Raw genomic sequence first — 24,036 nt, forward strand, 5'->3', positions numbered from 1 at the left:
ATACGCTTAAAAGCGTGGCCACCTCCAGTTACAGGGGAAACTCTGGCGAAATTTTCTAAAATCTAACACTTAGAATTATTTACAAGTGTTAGACTACTTTTGACATATTTTCAAATATATATTTCGCCATGACTTTATCATAAATATTCGGAGGTGGGATTTTCACAAAAACTAAACGTGATAAATATTTATTCGATAAATATATTTTTCACAACACTGTTTATGATTATTTTGTGAAAATGTATAAATATTATTTTTAGAGTAAAAATAATATTTACTAACTTTGTCGAACCCAAAATAATACAAACGCTTATACGACAAACATATAAGTTACAACGGTAATTACTATTACCACTTAATCGCCAAAACGTAACTTACGCCTTATACGGAAATATTCATGAATGCGGATATTGTCAACGTATTATTTTGGAAAGTATTATACGAAGAGAAAATATATTATTTTTGAGAAAAATAATTATATTTTGGAATGAGAAATAAAATATATTAAGTGAGACTTGATATTATAAACGCACATGTATTAAATCTCCCATCCTTAGGAAGGAGATTTTCTACCAAGTATATACACGGAACGGTTGTCTAACCGTTTCCCGAAAAAAATTAAACTATAAAGCTAAAGCACGGCCATCCGTCTAATAGAATTAGCACATGTAGGTCGTTGCGCAGCAGTTGGATATTTGGATTACTTGGTATTGTGACGCACTCACTGTGAGTTCATGTCCCCCTTTTCTCTTAACTGTTTTCAGTTTTATAAACTGCGGGGGTGAAATACATGTTACTATGATTATGAATACTTGATACATGGTATGGTTAGCGTAAGGAGGTTTGTTACTCAGATCATGTGAGTGGGTAGGCACAACTTGAGGCCATTAATCCTCGTAGTAGGACCGAGGGACAGGAGCGGTAGATCTATCTGGGTGTAGCGAGCCCAGCCCCAGGTCCAGCATAACGGACCTCGGGGTGACTTAGTGCCCGACGCATAAATTCGCTAGGTTTGAGTCATCCCTACTTGCACTTCACACATATCAATGGCCTTGCAAACCATTGGTGATCTCTTTTTCCTTATTTGCTACATACCAGGTTTTTGATAAAGATAAAGGTTTGTTTACGCACTTTTGCATGAACTCGCTCAACATTATTGTTGATTTTTCAACTTACATGTATTTCAGGAAATTAACGATCTGGCGCGGTATGGCTTGTTTTCCACTGCATTAGGCCCGAGGTCATCCAGGGTTCGAGGCTTGTGACTCTTTCCTGGACAAGTCACAGTCCTTGAATCATGTTTATGTTACGTTTGCATTTGTAATGTTTAGACAAGTTATGGTTGTTGGGTGTTAACCCGTTAAGACAATGTTTAATATTTTTATTATCAATGGATGATCTTGCATATTTTTAATTCATATAGCTTGTTATGATTAAGCTATGGTATTAAGAAGTCACACCAAAACAACCACGCTTCCGCAAAGCCAGGGTGTGACAGCTTGGTATCAGAGCCCTGATCATAGCGAACTAGGATTCCTTCTCGAGTCTAGACTATGATCACTAGGGCTCTCACGAAAACATTTTTCTGCATACCACTTAAGTCCAGATCCAAAACCTTTTTATAAACAAATGTTGAGCATATTTTATTTATTATTTTTAGGCTCAGTTTGGGAGGCTGAGGCTCGGTCTGGGAGACTGAGGCTCGGTCTGGGAGGCCGAGGCTCGATCTAATGGATCGAGGTAGTTGGCTAGTGGGACTAGGGAGTCAGTCTGGGAGGCTGGGAGAATTTGCTAGTGAGACTAGGGAGTCAGTCTGGGAGGCTGGGAGAATTTGCTAGTGGGACTAGGGAGTCAGTCTAGGAGGCTGGGAAAGTTTGCTAGTGGGACTAGGGAGTCAGTCTGGGAGGCTGGGAAAGTTGGCTAGTGGGACTAGGAAGGACAGTCTGGGAGGCTGGGAGGCTAGTGGGACTAGGAGGATTATGTGATTATTACTTGGTAACTTACGTGATTACCTAATTTACTGATTATTTGTGCATACTTGTGATTATGTTACAGACACATGGATACATCAGGCACCGGAGACTCAGATACCACTGGACCACTACCCATAGTGTCGGATGACATTGTGTCATCGGAGCGTGAGGTGCATACCTCAGACTACTCGAGCACGGATGATGATGACTTCCAGCCGTTCGCTCTACCCGACGGCATTGACGAGCATACTGATGACTCCTTGCCCTTCGCTTTACCCGAGGGTGCCTATGAGCCTATTGATGGCGATCCTGCTGAGTATCTTCCCCTTGTTGTGATTCCAGCTCCGATTCCTCTTGCTTCTTATCCAGCACACGAGCTATTACTAGACGCCGAGGCTGACGGCGACATTGATCTCTACGAGGACGAGCCTTTTGAGGACGAGGATCCTGATGCAGCCCCTTTACCCGCTGGCGGTCTCTTGATGATCGCTGATGCCCCAGCTGGAGACTCGCCCGTCCACTCACCAGTCCTAGACTCCTTTGAGTCTGTGGCTTCTGCTCCGTCTCACGAGGTGAGCATTCAGCATTTTGTTCATGACTCGGACCCTGATCAGGCATCTTCTGCCGCCCCCATTCCGAGCCTTGTATTTGAGCACGACGTTATTGAGGATTCCGATTCCCGTTTTTCCTCCAGGATTTGATCCTGACCGCGACATTGAGTATATTCCTATGGACCATCATATGGAGGACCCTGTTGATCCCGTCGATCCTATCGATCCCTTTGATCCAGAGTTTGATTTTGACATGGCTTTTGATGACCAGGAGCCTGCCGTAGCCCCAGAGCAGGCAGCTGCTCTCGATCCTGTACATGAGCATGACTTGGTACATGCTGACGTTCCTGTTGAGCCCGTTTTGGCTGACCCGCCAGTTGGCGATCTTCCTGTTGATGATGTCCCTTTGTTAGTTGCTGATCATGCTGTTGATCCTTTTGTTGACCCACCTTTGATTGCTGACGTCCCTGTTGACCACCATGTTGATCATGTTGATCCTGTCATTGCTCCTTTTGATCCTGTACCTATTGAGCCTGAGCACGCTCTATTTGCAGAGCATATGGATCCGTCTGATGAGGAGGCTCAGCACGGATGGATACCGGCTGACGAGGATGTTCCACCGCTTCCACCACACCACACTGAGGCACATCATACTGATTTCTCATTTCAGATCCCACCGTTTGTACCTCCAGCAGGGCCTGGAGAGGGCTCTTCAGCCCACCCCTTTGGGCACATACCGATGCCTATGCCCTTCATGCCTCAGATGACACCTGTTCCATCTTCTGTTCATGTAGCACCATTCGATCCCACTAGCACGCCACTGCTTTGGACATCTTCCTCTCCGATGCCACCCACTGATCCATATCATCCATTCCATATGGGGTATACCATAGAGGACGTCTTGATGTCCTTTGTCCATCAGCATGAGTCCCATACACAACGACTCCAGGAGCTCGAGAGAGCTCAGCTATCACTAGGTCCATATCATGGTCAGACATCTTCATCTTTTCAGCCTTCTCGATCATTACCCCCGGACTTTGCTGCCCGACTTTCGACTTTGGAGCAGCAGATCGCTTCTGTTATTCACACTCAGCAGGCGATGGAGGAGGACTGGCTTCATCTACGCCGCTTACTCTACACTCACTTTCCCCCTCCTCCACCCCCATCCGCTTAGAGCTCATCGGTGCCATAGTGGTAGACGATGGTGAGACGACAGCGATTGTGACTGCACAGCCTTTTGGAGACCATCTGATGATTTCTGACTTTTGTTGATACTTATTTGATGTACCTGATGTATGTGATATTGTTTTTGACAGGGGTGATGTAGCCCCTATTTGATTTGTGATTGTATGATACAGTGACGTACTGATACCCTTACCACATTATGGTCTCGATATATATAGCAATCGCCGTATTCTCACCATATCTGATTCACTTGATTGTTTATTTTATGTTTTGTGACATGGGATGTTGTATGATATTTGCAACATGGGATGTTGGGACATGGGATGTTGTATGTATGATATTTGCAACATGGGATGTTGGGACATGGGATGTTGTGTGTGTGATATTTGTGACATGGGATGTTGGGACATGGGATGTTGTGTGTGATATATTGATAACATGAGATGTTATATGCTATTATTATTACTATATACGTATGTTTATTATGGCCTAATCGACGTACGCATCTTTAGAAGATGGCACCAAGACGACAACCTCAGCCGATGCCCACTACTCCTGAAGAACTACAGCAAGTTATTGCCGCCGCCATTGCTCAATATGCTGCCTCGCAAGGAGGACCAAGCGGAAGTAGCTCGAACATCAACGGCAACCAAAATCCTCCTCATGGTAACCCTAAGTCATTAAGACATACCATGGCCTAAATGGATTCCCTTAGCAGATGCTAATGCCGTTCCTATGATGTAATGCATGTGCAGGGTGCACCTACAAACAATTTTTGGACTGTAAGCCCATAAACTTCGACGGCACAGGTGGTGCTGTTGCTTTCGTCCGCTGGGCAGAGAAGACCGAGTCCGTACTTCGCATGAGCAAGTGCGCTGTGGATCAGCAAGTCACTTACATCTCAGGGCTATTTGTGGATGGAGCCCTATCGTGGTGGAATCTACAGGTCCAGACCCTTGGCGAAGCCACAGCTTACGCATTGACCTGGACGGAGTTGAAAGAGCTTATGCGCAAGAAGTACTGTTCTCGTGCTGAAATTCAGAGGTTAGAGACCGAATTCTGGCACCTAAAGATGGAAGGTTCGAAGATAGCTGAATACGTTCAGAGGTTCCACGATTTGTCGCATGTGGTACCCTACATGGTTACACCTGAGTTCAAAAGGATTGAACGCTTCATCTGGGGATTGGCTCCTCAGATAATCAGCATGGTGACTTCTTCCAAACCTGCAACCATCACAGAAGCCATTGATCTGAGTGTGGCTCTCACCGAAGAGGCGATTCGGTTGAACAAGTTTGATGGGGTTGAGCCCAAGAAGAAAGAGACTCATGTGGAGTCATCTGGTGGTAATAAGCGAAAGTTTTCGAGTTTCAAGCAGAGCACCGGGATGGTGGTTAAAAAGGGAGAATCGAGTGCGCCAGCTCAGGATTCAGCTGGTGGTAGAAAGAAAGGGAAGGGATACATGGGTGCACACCCCAAGTGCAACTCATGCCAAAAACATCACTCTGGTCGTTGCAGCCTGAGAGTTTGTGAATCATGTGGGAAGACTGGTCATACGAAGGATTTCTGTTGGGCTAATGTTGGCCGGGGAGGCCAAGGAGGAAATGGGAATAGGAACAACCGTGGTGGTAATGGGAACCGCCCACAAGGAAACCTGGGAGGTGATGGAAACCGTGCCAACAATGCTAACCAAGCAGGCGCCATGAATCGGAACCAGGGAAACCATCAAGCTGGAAACAATGGTGGAAACGGGCAGAGGCCCGGATGTTTTAATTGTGGAGATCAAGGGCATTACAAGAGGAATTGCCCAGAGTTAAACCAGGCACGCGGAAGAGTGTTTAACATGGAAGCCAGGGAAGCGCGCCAGGATCCCAACGTTGTCACTGGTACGTTCCCTGTAAACCAACGCTATGCATCCGTTTTGTTTGATACTGGTGCCGATTATAGTTTCGTATCGTTAGAATTTAAGAACATGCTTGGTTTAGCCGCTAGTAAGTTAGATATTCCATACTCGATCGAATTAGCGAATGGGAAGTTAGTAGAAGCTAACGAGGTGATTCGAGGTTGCGTAATCGAACTGGGAGAGCGTGAGTTTTCTCTAGATCTACTACCAGTCCAGTTGGGAAGCTTCGACGTGGTAGTAGGGATGGATTGGTTATCAAGTAATAAAGCGGAGATAGTTTGTCACGAGAAGATTATCCGTATCCCGACCGATGATGGTGAGACCATTGTTGTTCATGGGGAGAAGCGTGAGACGCCGTTAAGGATGATTAGCTGCCTGAAAGCAAGGAAGTGTTTGAGGAAAGGATGTTTTGCTTTTCTAGCACACATTGTGGATAAGAAGGCTGCTGAGCCGAAGATCGAAGACATCCCTGTCGTGAGGGAATACCCAGAAGTCTTTCCAAAAGACCTGCCTGGCTTGCCACCTCAAAGGCAAGTGGAGTTTCGCATCGACTTAGTTCCAGGCGCTGCGCCTGTGGCTAAGGCACCTTACAGACTCGCTCCGTCTGAGATGCAAGAACTATCGACACAACTTCAAGAGTTGTTAGACAAGGGTTTTATCCGACCAAGCTTCTCGCCTTGGGGAGCTCCAGTTTTGTTTGTGAAGAAGAAGGACGGTAGTTTCCGTATGTGTATTGACTACAGAGAGTTGAACAATCTGACGATCAAGAATAGGTATCCCCTGCCAAGAATCGATGATCTGTTCGACCAGCTTCAAGGTTCGAGCTTCTATTCAAAGATCGATCTTCGATCTGGATACCATCAGCTACGGATACAGGAGGAGAGTATCCCAAAGACAGCCTTCAGAACTCGATATGGACACTACGAGTTTCTGGTTATGCCGTTTGGTTTGACAAACGCACCTGCAGTGTTCATGGATTTGATGAACCGAGTTTGTAAGCCATACTTGGATAAGTTTGTGATTGTATTCATCGACGACATCTTGATTTATTCGAAGACAAAGGCTGAGCACGAGCAGCATCTTAGAGCTATTCTAGAGTTGCTGAAGAAGGAGCAATTGTACGCCAAGTTCTCTAAGTGCGAGTTTTGGCTAAGGGAAGTGCAATTCCTTGGGCACGTGGTGAATGGAGATGGAATCCACGTGGATCCAACCAAGATCGAGGCGATCAGAGATTGGGAAACGCCAAAGACGCCAACTGAGATTCGGCAATTCTTGGGTTTGGCTGGCTATTATCGAAGGTTCATCGAGAACTTTTCTAAGATCGCTCAACCGTTAACGCTCCTCACGCAGAAGGATAAGAAGTTTGATTGGGGAATCAAACAGGAGGAAGCGTTTCAGACATTGAAGGATAAGCTTTGTAACGCGTCGATCTTAGCTCTACCGGAAGGTACCGACGATTTTGTGGTATACTGCGACGCATCTCGTCAAGGATTGGGTTGTGTGCTGATGCAACGTCAAAAGGTTATCGCCTACGCATCACGCCAACTGAAGGTGCATGAAAAGAACTATACCACTCATGACTTGGAGCTAGGCGCAGTGGTTTTTGCTTTGAAGATCTGGAGACACTACCTTTACGGTACAAAGTGTACAATCTTTACAGATCACAAGAGCCTCCAGCATATATTCAACCAGAAGGAGTTGAACATGAGGCAAAGACGATGGGTCGAGTTGTTGAACGATTACGACTGCGAGATCAAGTATCATCCAGGGAAGGCGAATGTGGTCGCCGATGCCCTAAGTCGTAAGGAAAGGATCAAGCCCATAAGGGTTAGGGCTATGGAGATGATAATTCAAACCGACCTTTCCTCGCGCGTTCGTGCAGCACAGAGGGAAGCTCTCAAGGAGGGAAACCTTGAGGCAGAATATCTCCGTGGGATGGAGAAGATGTTGGTGCCAAACAGGGAAGGAACATTGTGTTTTGGGAAAAGGATTTGGGTTCCTCTGTTTGGTGGTTTAAGAGAGGTTATCTTTGATGAAGCTCACAAGTCACGGTACTCTATCCACCCTGGAGCGGATAAGATGTACCAGGATCTTAAAGATTATTACTGGTGGCCTAGGATGAAAGGCGATGTTGCTATTTACGTGAGCAAATGTTTAACTTGCGCCAAAGTTAAGGCGGAATACCAGAAGCCTTCAGGACTTCTGCAGCAACCGAAAATTCCCCAGTGGAAGTGGGAAGAAATCTCCATGGATTTTATTACAAAGTTGCCAAGAACGCCAAGAGGCCATGACACTATCTGGGTGATAGTGGATCGCTTAACGAAGTCAGCACACTTCTTACCTATCCGCGAGAAGGATAATACAAGTAAATTGGCTGAAATCTACATGAGAGAGATTGTTACACGCCATGGAGTACCTCTCTCGATTATTTCTGATAGAGATGGGAGGTTCGTATCGAGGATATGGCAATCCTTCCAGGAAGCTTTTGGCTCCAAGCTGAATATGAGCACAGCTTTTCACCCGCAGACCGACGGCCAAAGTGAGCGGACAATTCAGACATTGGAGGACATGCTGAGAGCATGTGTGATGGATTTAGGCGGTAGCTGGGATAAGCATTTACCCCTGGTTGAATTTTCATACAACAACAGCTACCACACCAGTATTGGTGCCGCGCCATTCGAAGCTTTATATGGACGCAAGTGCAGATCACCGCTTTGTTGGGCAGACGCAGGTGATAGACAATTGGTAGGTCCCGATGTAGTTCAGGAAACTACAGATAAGATTGCACAGATCTGAGATCGCATTAGTGCGGCTCGTGACCGTCAGAAGACCTACGCAGATCTGAAAAGGAAACCTCAGGAGTTTGAGGTTGGGGATACGGTTTTGTTGAAGGTATCACCCTGGAAGGGTGTGGCACGATTTGGGAAACGTGGGAAGTTGAATCCACGCTACATTGGTCCTTTCAAGGTTTTGGAAAGAATTGGGACCGTAGCATACAAGTTGGATCTACCTGCCGAACTGAATAATGTTCACGATACATTTCATGTATCCAATTTGAAGAGAAGTCCAACTCAAGTTAACGTTGCCATTCCTACCGACGAAATTCATGTTGATGACACGCTCCACTTCGTTGAAGAACCTGTCGAGGTCACGGATTGGAAAGTTAACAAGACCCGCCGGAGCAGTGTCAAGCTCGTCAAAGTACGCTGGAATGCTAGACATGGTCCTGAGTTCACCTGGGAGCGTGAAGACCGAATGAAGGAGAAATACCCCCACTTATTTCCTGAGAACCCTGCTTCTACAAGCAGAATTTAAAATTTCGGGACGAAATTTATTTAACGGGGGGAGAATGTGACAACCCTCACAAAACCAGGTATCCGTACGACTTAATTAACTATTAATTATTGCCTAATTACTGTGCTTAACTGAGATTTCTGATAAACTGCTACCTGATTGTTGATACTTGTACATATCTGCATCATACTTTGATTTTTCCGTCACTACATTATTTATTTACTGAACATTAGTGACAAACATGATGCACAAAAGCACAGTAGCATTTGAACGGATAACCTATTTGACATGCTGATATAGCCAGCATCAGGCAGACACTGCCTCTAAAGGCCTGAAGGAGCCAGAAATATTTTACTACACCCGTAGTGTGTGTAGGATACAAGGGTTGTGTAATTGCGTCTCTAGGAATAAGATATAGAGATTTGGATGTGCCTAAAAACGTACTCTAAGCACAAAACACGGCATTTTTATCAATATACTAGCTTCTAGTTAATTAATAAAGTGCCAAAATACGAGGAATTATTCCTGACACTTTGCAGAATAAATTGTGTCGCTAAAAATATTATTTACGACGCTTAAAGGATTACTTAAGCACTTTAACGGATTACTATCCGACCGAACAACCGGACTATACCCGGAACATAAAAATATTGCCAGAAATATTATTAGTATTTTTCTGAGCCAGTTAGGGTCCCTGATTACCCTAACACCTGCTTTACAACGCATTAAACAACTAACGGGGTTAGTCCCTAAAGTTAACCAACTTAACCAAACTAAACCTTAACTGTACAATCGAGATCGAACCGGATGGCATTCCCCCTAATGGGATCGGCCCAACCAAGAGGACAAGACAAGTACAACTTTTGATTATTTTATTAGATTACGCGGACATCTAGACGATATAAACCGATGGACGAAGGCACTTGAATTTTCTATATAAACACACACCCACACCACACAAACTCACACACACCAACACAACTCTCTCTCTCCCTCCTTGCCCCTCCCTCTCGGCCGAACATACCCACAACCATCCATCCATTTTTCGGTTCGTGTCTTGCCATTCCGAGCATATACTAGTGTCGGGGATCACGTATAAGGAAGCCGGAAGCAAACGGAAGTGGAAGGACCTCGCTACATTGCTTTTATCCACGCCATTTTCGACTAGATTCTTCCCTAGCCCCGAGCTAGAGGTATAACATTTAAAACTTGTTCTTGAACATATCTAAAGTGGTTAAAAGGATTTTTAACGGTTAAAAGTCGGTAACCCACCTTTTGAATCTAAAACGTCTACTAAAACATGAAAATCGTTGGATAAAAGGTCATGCCTTATGTAAATGTCGTAGTATTTGAATATGTTGATTGTTGAGGCCCGATCTACGATGTGGTGGCTCTTATCATCGTTTAACCCGACTTTGTTAAGATCCCGAATCTTGACATACACTTGTTTCTTTTGTACAAGGGTTAAAAGGTGAAACTCCACCACACGGGAAACATGAACTTGTGTAAAAGTGTTTTGACATGTAAAATAGTATTTAAAACGAGCCGATCTACGTATGTACAAGTGGTATATTCGTAGAACCAAGTGTCGAGAAAATCATGTTTTATATAAGTTGGATAACATGCTAACAAAGATGATTTTTATAAACTACAAGTGTATGAACACTTGTGAAACGAATGATCCGACAAAATAAGAATTTTTATAAAAATTGTCGGGAAGTTGTAGAGGATGATTTGTTCTAAAAACGGGGTTTTTACAAGACTAAACTATTATATATATAGATCCACTAAATGTAACGAGATCTACACAATAGTTTTAGAAAAACTACAAGTTCATGTAATATTGTGATTTTACATACTAGTCTACGAGTTTAATGTGTTAAAACTAGTTTGAAGTATCGGAAATTGATTTGGTTGATTTGAAGAATTGTTGAAATGATTTTGTAAAAGAAAATGATACGCTTAAAAGCGTGGCCACCTCCAGTTACAGGGGAAACTCTGGCGAAATTTTCTAAAATCTAACACTTAGAATTATTTACAAGTGTTAGACTACTTTTGACATATTTTCAAATATATATTTCGCCATGACTTTATCACAAATATTCGGAGGTGGGATTTTCACAAAAACTAAACGTGATAAATATTTATTCGATAAATATATTTTTCACAACACTGTTTATGATTATTTTGTGAAAATGTATAAATATTATTTTTAGAGTAAAAATAATATTTACTAACTTTGTCGAACCCAAAATAATACAAACGCTTATACGACAAACATATAAGTTACAACGGTAATTACTATTACCACTTAATCGCCAAAACGTAACTTACGCCTTATACGGAAATATTCATGAATGCGGATATTGTCAACGTATTATTTTGGAAAGTATTATACGAAGAGAAAATATATTATTTTTGAGAAAAATAATTATATTTTGGAATGAGAAATAAAATATATTAAGTGAGACTTGATATTATAAACGCACATGTATTAAATCCCCCATCCTTGGGAAGGAGATTTTCTACCAAGTATATACACGGAACGGTTGTCTAACCGTTTCCCGAAAAAAAATTAAACTATAAAGCTAAAGCACGGCCATCCGTCTAATAGAATTAGCACATGTAGGTCGTTGCGCAGCAGTTGGATATTTGGATTACTTGGTATTGTGACGCACTCACTGTGAGTTCATGTCCCCCTTTTCTCTTAACTGTTTTCAGTTTTATAAACTGCGGGGGTGAAATACATGTTACTATGATTATGAATACTTGATACATGGTATGGTTAGCGTAAGGAGGTTTGTTACTCAGATTATGTGAGTGGGTAGGCACAACTTGAGGCCATTAATCCTCGTAGTAGGACCGAGGGACAGGAGCGGTAGATCTATCTGGGTGTAGCGAGCCCAGCCCCAGGTCCAGCATAACGGACCTCGGGGTGACTAAGTGCCCGACGCATAAATTCGCTAGGTTTGAGTCATCCCTACTTGCACTTCACACATATCAATGGCCTTGCAAACCATTGGTGATCTCTTTTTCCTTATTTGCTACATACCAGGTTTTTGATAAAGATAAAGGTTTGTTTACGCACTTTTGCATGAACTCGCTCAACATTATTGTTGATTTTTCAACTTACATGTATTTCAGGAAATTAACGATCTGGCGCGGTATGGCTTGTTTTCCGCTGCATTAGGCCCGAGGTCATCCAGGGTTCGAGGCTTGTGACTCTTTCCTGTACAAGTCACAGTCCTTGAATCATGTTTATGTTACGTTTGCATTTGTAATGTTTAGACAAGTTATGGTTGTTGGGTGTTAACCCGTTAAGACAATGTTTAATATTTTTATTATCAATGGATGATCTTGCATATTTTTAATTCATATAGCTTGTTATGATTAAGCTATGGTATTAAGAAGTCACACCAAAACAACCACGCTTCCGCAAAGCCAGGGTGTGACACTGTGTGCCAGATATCAGGCTAATCCGAAAGAGTCACACATGAAAGCAGTGAAGCGTATTCTTCGTTACTTGGAGGGGAAACCTAAACTTGGGTTGTGGTATCCAACTGATAGTGATCTGAATTTTGTTGCTTACACTGACTCAGACTTTGGAGGATGCAAGTCGAACAGAAAGTCAACAACAGGTGGTTGTCAGTTCTTAGGAGGCAGGATTGTGTCTTGGCAATGCAAGAAGCAATCTTGTGTGTCTACCTCTACGTGTGAAGCTGAATATATTGTTGCGGGTAGCTGCTGCTCTCAGGTTCTCTAGATTCAACAGCAGATGCGCGATTACGGTTTGGATTTCACTCGTACTCCTATTATGATAGATAATAATGCCACTATATCAATCACAAACAATCCCGTTAAGCACAGTAGAACTAAACATATTGATATACGTCATCATTTTATACGGGATTGTGCTGAAAAGAGACGAATTGAACTACATCGAGTTGACACACTAGATAACCCTGCTGATTTTTACACAAAAGCTTTTGATAGAGCTCAATTTGAACATTTAGTCGAACTCAACGGGATGAGGAATCCTGAATAACTAGTTTTTCATAAGAATTTTTGTAAATAATTTACTGCTTTCTTAAAAATCAAAAATACAAAAACAATGAAAAATACAAAAACATTGAAAAATCAATAACATAAAAAAAATTAGAAAATCAAAAATGAGTTATCAATGTGTGAAAGAGAAGAGATGATAGTACATCAGCAAGTTAGACTGTCACACTCAAACTGGATTAATTGCATAAGTGTGATCGCAACTTCATCATACGATCTACCAGTAGGCAAAAGCATGAAATAATCAACTTACTAATGTGATATAAACCTAAATGAACTGAGTATGAGTGGGGAACACATCAGTGGTGTATGGTTTAATGACCTTAAATCTTGCGTTGATAGATTGCCAAAATCTGAGGTTTTGGGTCTTTATACTGTTATTTCATCTGGGATAACAGGGTTGTCCTTCTGCTGCATCCAGATACATGCTGACCTAGGCACAACCAGGATATCTTAAAAGAGCTAAAAATGCCAAAACCCTGAAAATGAAGAAGCTCTCCTAGAGAGTCATTCAAAAAGTGCAAAATGCATAAATCGTACCAAAAAATGGTATTTGTCTTAGCCCTCGTTAGATATTTTGGTCTCTTTGTTGTACATAAGTACTGACCTGATCACCAGGTATCTAAACATTGAAAACAAAACAGATGAATTCAGTATACTCACCTACTACGATAAATCTTTGTGCATACCTTGATCGCGGGGGTATATCCTGAAGTGGGACACACTAATATATCAGAATAAAATTACCTTCACGTATCATACGGTAATGGTACTTGAAATGTTCATCCATTTTGTTTAGGTGGAAAAACATTCTGGTAATCGTCTTGGACTGCTTTTTCACAAAAAATTAAATAAAGAAATATCTAACAGTGTGAAAACAGTTTGATTGTGCTGATATGATCTTCTTATCGGTGATTCTCACACAATTAGAGTGTTTATTGCTTTTAGTATTTATTTGCTTTCAGAAAGTATAAAAATCCAAAATAGTGTCTTTTTCTGTAAAAATTCTTAACGTACGGAAAACTGTTATTCTTGGAGGAGTTGTTACCGCTAGGGGGAGACGGTGTTAGAAAGTGGGTTCAAAATTTTAAATCATGCAGGTTATAAGGTGTTTGATTGGTGCTAAATTGAACATGCTTGTTGAACTATCTCTTGAATAATAATAATTGTTTAACTATGTTGAAAAATTCTTATGGTTTCTCGAGATGTTTGTTTTATAGTATATAGATTGAAGCAGTATGTTGCTGAAGAGTTGTTGTGAAGAGATGAGGAGTTTGTTGCTGCTTGGTACAATCATCCTTCTACAATGCAGAATAGATGCTGTGAAGACTTACTTGGATTGCTGAATCAAAACTTTTGGAAGATTTGGTGATTGGATACATCAGCTTAGGGGGAGTCTGTTGCTGACAAAATACATGTTGAAGCTGACGCTATCCAAAGACCAAAGACTGTGATATTCTGAAGACTAAAGTTTCCTTTGCAAGCTATTGTCAAGGGGGAGTTTGTTGGTGCATTTTATGTGACAACAGCGTTGGATTGGTCTTTGGATATTAAACGAGTTTGGGCCATGAAGTCTTATGAAGACTGGATGGAATTCGAGTTTGTTAAAGCCCAAATCGTCCAAGTTCAAGTTCAAGTTAAAGTCCATCTAGTTTAGCCCGAATTTTAACTAGAATTCATATGGGCTTGGCCTAGTTCGAATTGTATGGTTGTGTGTATATAAACAACCTTAAGCTAGAGTTTTAGGGTTAGACTTTTAGGAAATTGAGAGAGAATTCGAATACACAAAACATTGGCTGTGAGTTCGTGGAGATCTTTAGTGATTGTAAACGTTTTCGTAGGATAATCATAGAAGATCAGTTGGTAAATCGTTTCGTGTTCTTGTTTTTGTTTGTTTGGTTTATCAAGGGGATTCCGCACCCTTGGTAGATTTTCGGTTTTGTTAAGATCCATACAGGATAGGGACCTACAATGTACAACTAAATTTGGTTTCTTTTTAGTTTGATACATGTGTTACCTGGTTTTCCAGGTAACATGTGTAACAATACTACATCATGTGTTGTAACAATGTTACACGTGGTACTTATAGTTACACTAGCCCTTTCTTAGACACAAAAAGGGGCTACACATATGTAACAAATGTTTGTAACTTGTGCTACACTAGAGGGTAACACATGTATAGCCACGTTACACATGTAACATGGCTATACAAGTGCGTGCCTCTGGTGTAGAATATACAACTACTCTATGTAACATGTGTAACACATGTAACATCTTATGTTATCTAAAAATATGTTACATTCCTGGTATAGATCACATAACTACACCATGTAACATCTTGGTATAGATCACATAACTACACTATGTAACATATATAACTTGGTTGTACATGTGTTATCTACTTTAGTTTGAAAAATGATTTTACACTTGATTTTTGAAAAATCTCTTGAGTGTTTTATTTTGAAAAAAATGATTAGAGAGAGAAACAACAATCTCTTGAGTGTTTTATTTTGAAAAATCATTTCACACTTGATTTTTTTATTAAAATGGTTGTTAATATGTTTTTGTATGCTCAAAGTGTTCTAGTTAGCGGGTAAATGTTTGTGTAGTTTGCAGGTTTTTGTTTTTGTGTTAAAATCAATTTGAGTTTTTTATATTATAAGTTGTTATTTGAATACAAATCAATATCTTTTAAAATGTTGAATTATTGTTTTAGATGGGTTGTTAGATGTCTTGTATAAACTTCAATCCAATATCACATTTCCATTACCTTATGATAGTACATAATTTAATAGTTGATAATCTCGTTTATTTTACAAATAAAAAGTTGTGTTTTTATTGCTGGCATAATTAGCAAGTACATATGTTGTAACAATTTACATATGTTAATTATGGTTACACCAGCCCTCTCTTGGACACAAAAAAGTGGCTGCAGATATGTAACACATGTTTGTAACTTGTGTAACACTGGAGGGTAGCACATGTATAGCCACATTGCACGTGTTGGCCTTCATGATTATTAGTATTTGTGTTTTTCGTTTGTTATACAGCCACAAGAGGGGCATTATTGGAACTAGAAAGAAACCTTTAACAAAAGTGTCTTAGATGTCGGCAAAACAAACTAAAATCTTCACTTCGTGTGTGTTAGAAATTTAGTGTCATTTTTTTGTGTATCTTAATTTGGAAAAATTATGTAGGTGTGAGGGATATACTGTGTAGGTGTTTTTTTGTACAAAAACTATGGTGGTTGACAAAAAATATGGTGTCATATTGCTTGTACAACTTAATTTGGTCTCTTTTTAGATTGATACATATTTTACCTGGTTGTCCAGGTAACAAGTGTAACAATACTACATCATGTGTTATAACAATGTTACACGTGTTACTTATAGTTACACTAGCCCTTTCTTGGATACAAAAAGGGGCTGCACATATGTAACACATGTTTGTACCTTGTGCTACACTAGAGGGTAACACATGTATAGCCACGTTACACATGTAACGTGGCTAGGCAAGTGCTAGCCTCTGGTGTAGGACATACAACTACTCTATGTAACATGTGTAACACACGTAACATCCTATGTTTTCTAAAAATATGTTACAATCCTGGTATAGATCACATAACTACACTAAGTAACATACTGGTATAGATCACATAACTAGACTATGTAACATATGTAACTTTGTTGTACATGCGTTATCCACTTTGGAGTAACACATCCAAAACATGTAAATTGACTAAAAGATAGTATCCAATCAAAACCTTCATGAACATATGAGCCCATACATGAAAATGTTTAACCTTGATTGGTACGTGGAGGTAACGACAAGTCGCCATACTCATCACTTAATTGATCTACAAAAACGGTGGGAGCAATAACTACGCAGGGTAATGCTAACTGTGACAATGTGTACAAAGTAAAAAAATTGTAGCATTGGGGAGCCCTTATAGTATACAACAAATATACTAGTTAAAATTGGTGAAATATTACGTGACATATGTTAAAGCAATATACGGTTACATATGTTGCATGTATTAGGAGTATAAAGTGTTGTACAATCCAACAATATTACATCATTTATGGAGTAAAAAAACATGAAGGTGTAAGAAGATCCTGATATGTAACTTGTGCTATAATCCCACCGTTTAAAAAAATTAACTTGTGTTACGGAGTGTCAAATGTAATTTGTGTTACGTTTAACTTTCTAATATAACACATAAACAGATAGAAAAGGAAAATTTATAAGGGTGCAAACACTTCAAATGTAACTTGTGTTACGTGTAGATTCCTAATATAACACAATAAAAAAAATAATAAAACTGATGCTTCCTAATATAACACATAAACAGATGGAAAGAGGGAAATTTATAAGGGTGCAAACACTTCAAAATAACTGATTCTATTACATCGTCTAGACATGTAAAAGATCACAATCTTGTTTTGTGCCTTTTTGACTGAAAAACCTGCTCGATCACCGAAAGTTTTATACATGGGAAGAAGAGGATCTCACTGCTTATCAACAATAGGTATCTAGAATGGAATTACTTGTCAACAATAGGTGTGCAGTATTTCGTGGCTTGGCTCTTTGTGAGGTCTCATAAACGTAGTAGCGAGGGGCTGTAGTTGATCATCTGTAGAAAAGTAGACATGTTAGAGGTTAAAAAACAAATTAACACGTGTATACTAAGGTCGTAGGCCATAGTCTCTAACATAAGGGTATAACGTGTATATCATGATTATACATTTGTTACCACTTATGTAAGACATGTAACACCATGTATGTAAAAGTATGTTACATGAGTTACACATACATGTATCATGTGTAACCTGGATATACATGTGTTATCCTCTGGTGTAGAATATGCAACGACTCTATGTAACATGTATAACCTGGATATACATGTGCTATCCTCTGGTATGAATATGCATCGACTCTATTTAACATGTGTAACCTGGATATACAGTAATTATAAACTAGATTAACACAAAATGTTGGTCACATCATTCCTTTTGTCCTGGTGTGTAACATAGAAAACAAAGATGACACCTAGCTGGTCGTTACATATTTAACAATGGGTTGTATCCCTCAAAAATGTAGCTGGCATAAAATGTAACATATATAACAAAATAAAGCGACAAATAGATTGTACATATTATAAAAAAAACATTACAATCAAACTTAAACTTAACAAAAGTGTTTTATATGAACTTGAATATATAAAAATGATCCAAAAACTATCATAAGTTAACAAAAATCTACCATTGATTTGCTTCTTGATAACCATCTTCATCTTGAGCTCAAAACATCCATTCACCTATGAACAAAACAAGTACATCAGTATTAGTCTCCTGTAGTTAAACGTATTAATCTCTTATGTAGCATGTGTACATGTGTAAAGTTTTTCTATAACACATGTAACAACTCTATGTAAGATGTGTAATGTGGCTATACATGTGTTACCTATCTAGTGTAACACACGTTACAAACATGTGTTACATATGTGCAGCCCCCTTTGTGTCCAAAAAAAGGGTTGGCGTAACTATAAGTAACATATGTAACGTTGTTACTGCATATAAGTAACTTTTTATTTGTAAAATAAATGAGATATTCCGAATAAATTATGAAGTTTATAAAGGTAATGAAAATGTGTTATCCATGTGAAGTCCATCTAAAAACATTTTGGCATTTAAACTCACTATTAGGTTAAGTATAATTGTGTAACACCCTGTAACAACATATATTACCTCCAAGTGTAACACATGTCACAAGATACAGGACAAACAATTTAGAATACAATTGGCAGAAATGTAACATACATAGCTAATTATGCCAGCAAAAAACATGGCTTTTTATTTGTAAAATAAACGAGATCATAAAAAGTATTTCGTGCCTTACATTTGCCCATAAACGTGGCTAGTAAATCTCATCCTCACCATCCATTATCTTTGATCAATGGCTCCTAGTTTTTGTTGCCTTTTTGGTTTAAATTAAATATCTTTAAAGTACAAAAAGTGGATCAAAGGGTATTATTGGTATAACCAAAATGTCTCTCTTTCTTCCTCACACATCCACACCCACTTTTTCTAGAAAATCTCATCCTTCTTTTTCATTTCATTAATGTCATTCTTTCTCTAGATCTAAGTTCTTTCTTTGTGTCTTCTTCCCCATTTCTTTCACTCTCAAGTAGAAATGAGAAACCAAACTAAATGAAGTTGTTCGCAGTAGCAAATAAATGGCGAGTTCACGACAGCAAGATGAAGGCGGGTGGCGACGAGCTCGATCAGTGGTGGATGAAGGGTAGTGGTGGAGAGATCGAGATCATAGCTAGGTTAAACCCTCGGTGGTGGTTGAGGAGGTGACAAAAGTGTTCCAGTAATGGACGGTTCTACATCTGGATGCTAGTTGCGTTAACCCCTAGGTTGCAGGTTTGTTGTTTAAATGTTTTCCACTGTTTTAGTTTGAAAAATGATTTTAACCTTGATTTTTGAAAAATCTCTTGAGTATTTTATTTTGAATAAATGATTAGAGAGAGAAACAACTATCTCTTGAGTATTTTATTTTGAAAAATCATTTCACACTTGACTTTTTAATAAAATGGTTGTTAATATGTTTTTGTGTGCTCAAAGTGTTCTAGTTAGTGGGCAAATGTTTGTGTAATTTGCAGGTTTTTGTTTTTGTGTTAAAATCATTTTGAGGTTTTGATATTCTCAGTTGTTGTTTGAATGCAAATCAATATCTTTTAAAATGTTGAAATGTTGTTTTAGATGGGTTGTTAGATGTCTAGTATAAACTTCAATCGAATATCACATTTTCATTACCTTTAGAAAGTACATAATTTAATAGTTGATGATCTCGTTTATTTAACAAATAAAAAGTTGTGTTTTTATTGTTGGCATAATTAGCAGGTACATATGTTGTAACAATGTTACATATGTTAATTATAGTTACACCAGCCCTCTCTTGGACACAAAAAAGGGGTTGCAGATATGTAACACATGTTTGTAACTTGTGTTACACTAGAGGGTAACACATGTATAGCCACGTTACACGTGTTGGCCTTCATAATTACTAATATTTGTGTTTTTCATTTGTTATACAGCCGCAAGAGGGGCATTATTGGAACTAGAAAGAAACCTAACAAAAGTGTCTTCTATGTTGGCAAAACAAACTAAAATCTTCACTTCGTTTGTGTTAGAAATTTAGTGTCATTTTTTTGTGTAACTTAATTTGGACAAATTGTGCAGGTGTGATGGATACACTATGTAACCTCCTGGTATAGATCACATAACTACACTATGTAACATATGTAACTTTGTTGTACATGTGTTATCCACTTTGGAGTAACACATCCAAAACATGGAAATTGATTAAAAGATAGTATCCAATCAAAACCTTCATTAACATATGAGCCCATACATGAAAATGTTTGACCTTGATTGGTACGTGGAGGTAACGACAAGTCGCCATACTCATCACTTAATTGATCTACAAAAACGGTAGGAGCAATAATTACGTAGGGTAATGCTAACTGTGACAATGTATACACAGAAAAAAAAAATTGTAGCATTGGGGAGCCCTTGTAGTATACAACAAATATACTAGTTAAAGATGGTGAAATATGATGTGACATATGTTAAACCAATATACGGTTACATATGTTGCATGCATTAGGAGTATAAAGTGTCGTACAATCCAACAATATTACATCATTTATGGAGTAAAAAAAACAAAAAGGTGTAAGAAGATCTTGATATGTAACTTGTGCTATAATCCCACCATTTAAAAAAAGTAACTTGTGTTACGGAGTGTCAAATCTAATTTGTGTTACGTTTAACTTTCTAATATAACACATAAACAGATGGAAAAGGAAAATTTATAAGGGTACAAACACTTCAAATGTAACTTGTGTTACGTGTAGATTCCTAATATACAATGAAAGAAAACAGTAAAACTGATGCTTCCTAATATAAGACATAAACAGATGGAAAGAGGGAAATTTATAAGGGTGCAAACACTTCAAAATAACTGATTCTATTACATCGTCTAGACATGTAAAAGATCACAAATTTGTTTTGCGCCTTTTTGTCTGAAAAACCTGCTTGATCATCGAAAGTTTTATACATGGCAAGAAGAGGATGGCACTGCTTATCAACAATAGGTGTCTAGGATGGAATTACTTGTCAACAATAGGTGTCTTGTATTTCGTGGCTTGGTTCTTTGTGAGGTCTCATAAACGTAGTAGCGAGGGGCTGTAGTTGATCATCTGTAGAAAAGTAGACATGTTAGAGGTTAAAAATCAAATTAACACGTGTATACTAAAGTCGTTGGCCATAGTCTCTAACATAAGGGTGTAACGTGTATATCATGAGCATACATATGTTACCACTTATGTAAGACATGTAACACCATGTATGTAAAAGTCTGTTATATGAGTTACACATACATGTAACATGTGTAACCTGGATATACATGTGTTATCCTCTGGTGTAGAATATGCACGACTCTATGTAACATGTGTAACCTGGATATACATGTGCTATCCTCTAGTATGAATATGCATCGACTCTATTTAACATGTGTAACCTGGATATACAGTAATTATTAACTAGATTAACACAAAATGTTGGTCATCATTCCTTTTGTACTGGTGTGTAACATCAAAAACAAAGATGACAGCTAGTTGGTCGTTACATATTTAACAATGGGTTGTATCCGTAAAAAATGTAGCTGGCAGAAAATGTAACATATATAACAAAATAAAGGGACGAATAGATTGTACATTTTACAAAAAAACAATACAATCAAACTTAAACTTAACAAAAGTGTTTTATATGAACTTGAATATATAAAAATGATCCAAAAACTATCATAAGTTAACAAAAATCTACCTATGATTTGCTTCTTGATAACCATCTTCATCTTGAACACAAAACATCCATTCACCTATGAACAAAACAAGTACATCAGTATTAATCTCCTGTGGTTAAACGTATTAATCTCTTATGTAACATGTGTACATGTGTAAAGTTTTTATATAACACATGTAACAACTATACGTAAGATGTGTAATGTGGCTATACATGTGTTACATATGTGCAGCCCCCTTTGTGTCCAGAAAAGGGTTGGGGTAACTATAAGTAACATATGTAACGTTGTTACTGCATATAAGTAACTTTTTATTTGTAAAATAAACGAGATATAATCCGAATAAATTACAAAGTTTATAAAGGTAATGAAAATATGTTATCCATGCAAAGTCCATCTAAAAACATTTTGGCATTTAAACTCACTATTAGGTTAAGTATAATTATGTAACACCCTGTAACAACATATATTACCTCGAAGTGTAACACATGTTACAAGATATAGGACAAACATTTTAGAATACAACTGGCAGAAATGTAGCATACGTAGCTAATTATGCCAGCAAAAAACATGGCTTTTTATTTGTAAAATAAACAAGATCCTAAAAAGTATTTGGTGCCTTACGTTTGCTCATAAACATAGTAGTGAGGCGGGTGTTATTTATCATCTTTAGAAAGTAGACATGTAAGGATTCAAAAACCACATTAACAAGTACGTAGGTTATGTGTTAGATAAGAGAGTGTAAACAGAAGTATCACCAAGATGTTACTTGTGTAACATAGGTATACATGTCTAACCCACTAGGTGTAACACATGTAACACACTGTATGCAACATGTATAACCAGGTTACACATGCGACCTATATGTTGTAACATGTGTTATACCGCGGGTAACACATGTTACACCAGAGGCCAGCATAGAAGACACATTATAATAGGCAAAACTTCTAATTTAAACCTTCTTCAATAGGTGTAACAAATTGTTTTCATATAGGACATACAGTTTAGAATGTAGCTGGCAGAATGTAGCTGACAGAAATGTAACATATGTAGCTAATTATGCCAGCAAAAAAAACATGACTTTTTATCTCTTAAATAAACCAGATGTAAGTTATTAACACCAATGTTAATCTCCTATGAACAAAAAAAAGTACATCAATGTTAATCTCCTATAGTTAAACTTATTAAAACCAATGTAACAACACTTATGTACCACAACTTATTAAATTTCACAATGCAACCAAAAGCGAAACTTATACTTCAAAAATAGAATAATACTCCAATAATCTCAATCTCAATCTCAAATTACCATTTATATTTTCAAAATCCACACAAAATCAAAAAGATTTTGCACCAAAATACTTGATTTTCTTATTAAAATACTAAACAAAAAAAACTGAAACAAAAACTTACTTGAGAAGGGTGTATATCAGATAACATGTAAAGGAAAAATAGGTAAAGCCACTTATCATTTTTACTAAAAAAGTTGAAGGCATATCTATTTGATCTTCCTCTTGACCATGACGAAAGAGCTTCTCCATCCTCTAAATAATATATACTTGAATCTTTTTTTCTTGTAATTGAAGTTTTCATCATCTAGAGTTTTCATGTTGTTGGGTCTCTCTGATCTTGCTGGACCTTCATCCGGAAGTTGGATTCTGGGACGAACATAGATCTGGAACGATTTTGACCAGACCTTCATCCTGAGAAAACCATAGCCGTCGTACCGAATCAATGATTGTCTTCGCTATATAGATTTGGAACAGACATGGATCTGTAACGATTTTGAACTGTAGCCTAAAAATCGTTGATGATCTTGGAATTGTTGTTGACGACGAGTAACAATCAATCAGCACAAAATCTTGAAAATGAAAGAGAGGGTGGAGAATGGTGGGTTTAAATTTGGAGGTTGGTGGGTTTATTTGGGAGGTTGGTGGGTTTTTCTTGCACAGATGAGAGAAGAAGAACAAAAAGAAGAAGAAGAAAGAAGAAAGAAGATAGGGGAGAGAGGAGAGATGAGAGAGTGTTAGTTGCACATAAAAAGAGAAAAATAAATAATTGTACAACATGCACAAATGACCAAACTACCCCTTAACTAAATGGGTTTACCAAATTTTCTCATTTAGGAGGGTTTTCTTCATATACTTACATTGTGTGTGTGTGTGTGTGTGTGTGTATATATATATATGGTAAGGTTATTGTA

The 24,036-nt window shown here is 38.5% G+C and overlaps 1 long non-coding RNA gene across 2 annotated transcripts; it reads right to left on the reverse strand.

The window, feature by feature from the left end:
• Positions 1 to 20,825: 20,825 nt before the first annotated feature.
• On the reverse strand, positions 20,826 to 23,824 carry LOC110918355. 2 transcript variants are annotated; one of them, XR_002581256.1, is made up of 3 exons: positions 23,393 to 23,824; positions 21,857 to 21,911; positions 20,826 to 21,231 (listed from the first exon to the last, which is right to left on the reverse strand). It is a non-coding gene; the product is annotated as an uncharacterized LOC110918355 (long non-coding RNA). The 2 variants fall into 2 exon arrangements; XR_002581255.1 differs by having other exon boundaries at positions 23,247 to 23,824.
• Positions 23,825 to 24,036: the final 212 nt, after the last annotated feature.

Source organism: Helianthus annuus, chromosome 16, assembly GCF_002127325.2.
Source record: "Helianthus annuus cultivar XRQ/B chromosome 16, HanXRQr2.0-SUNRISE, whole genome shotgun sequence".
NCBI lineage: Eukaryota > Viridiplantae > Streptophyta > Magnoliopsida > Asterales > Asteraceae > Helianthus > Helianthus annuus.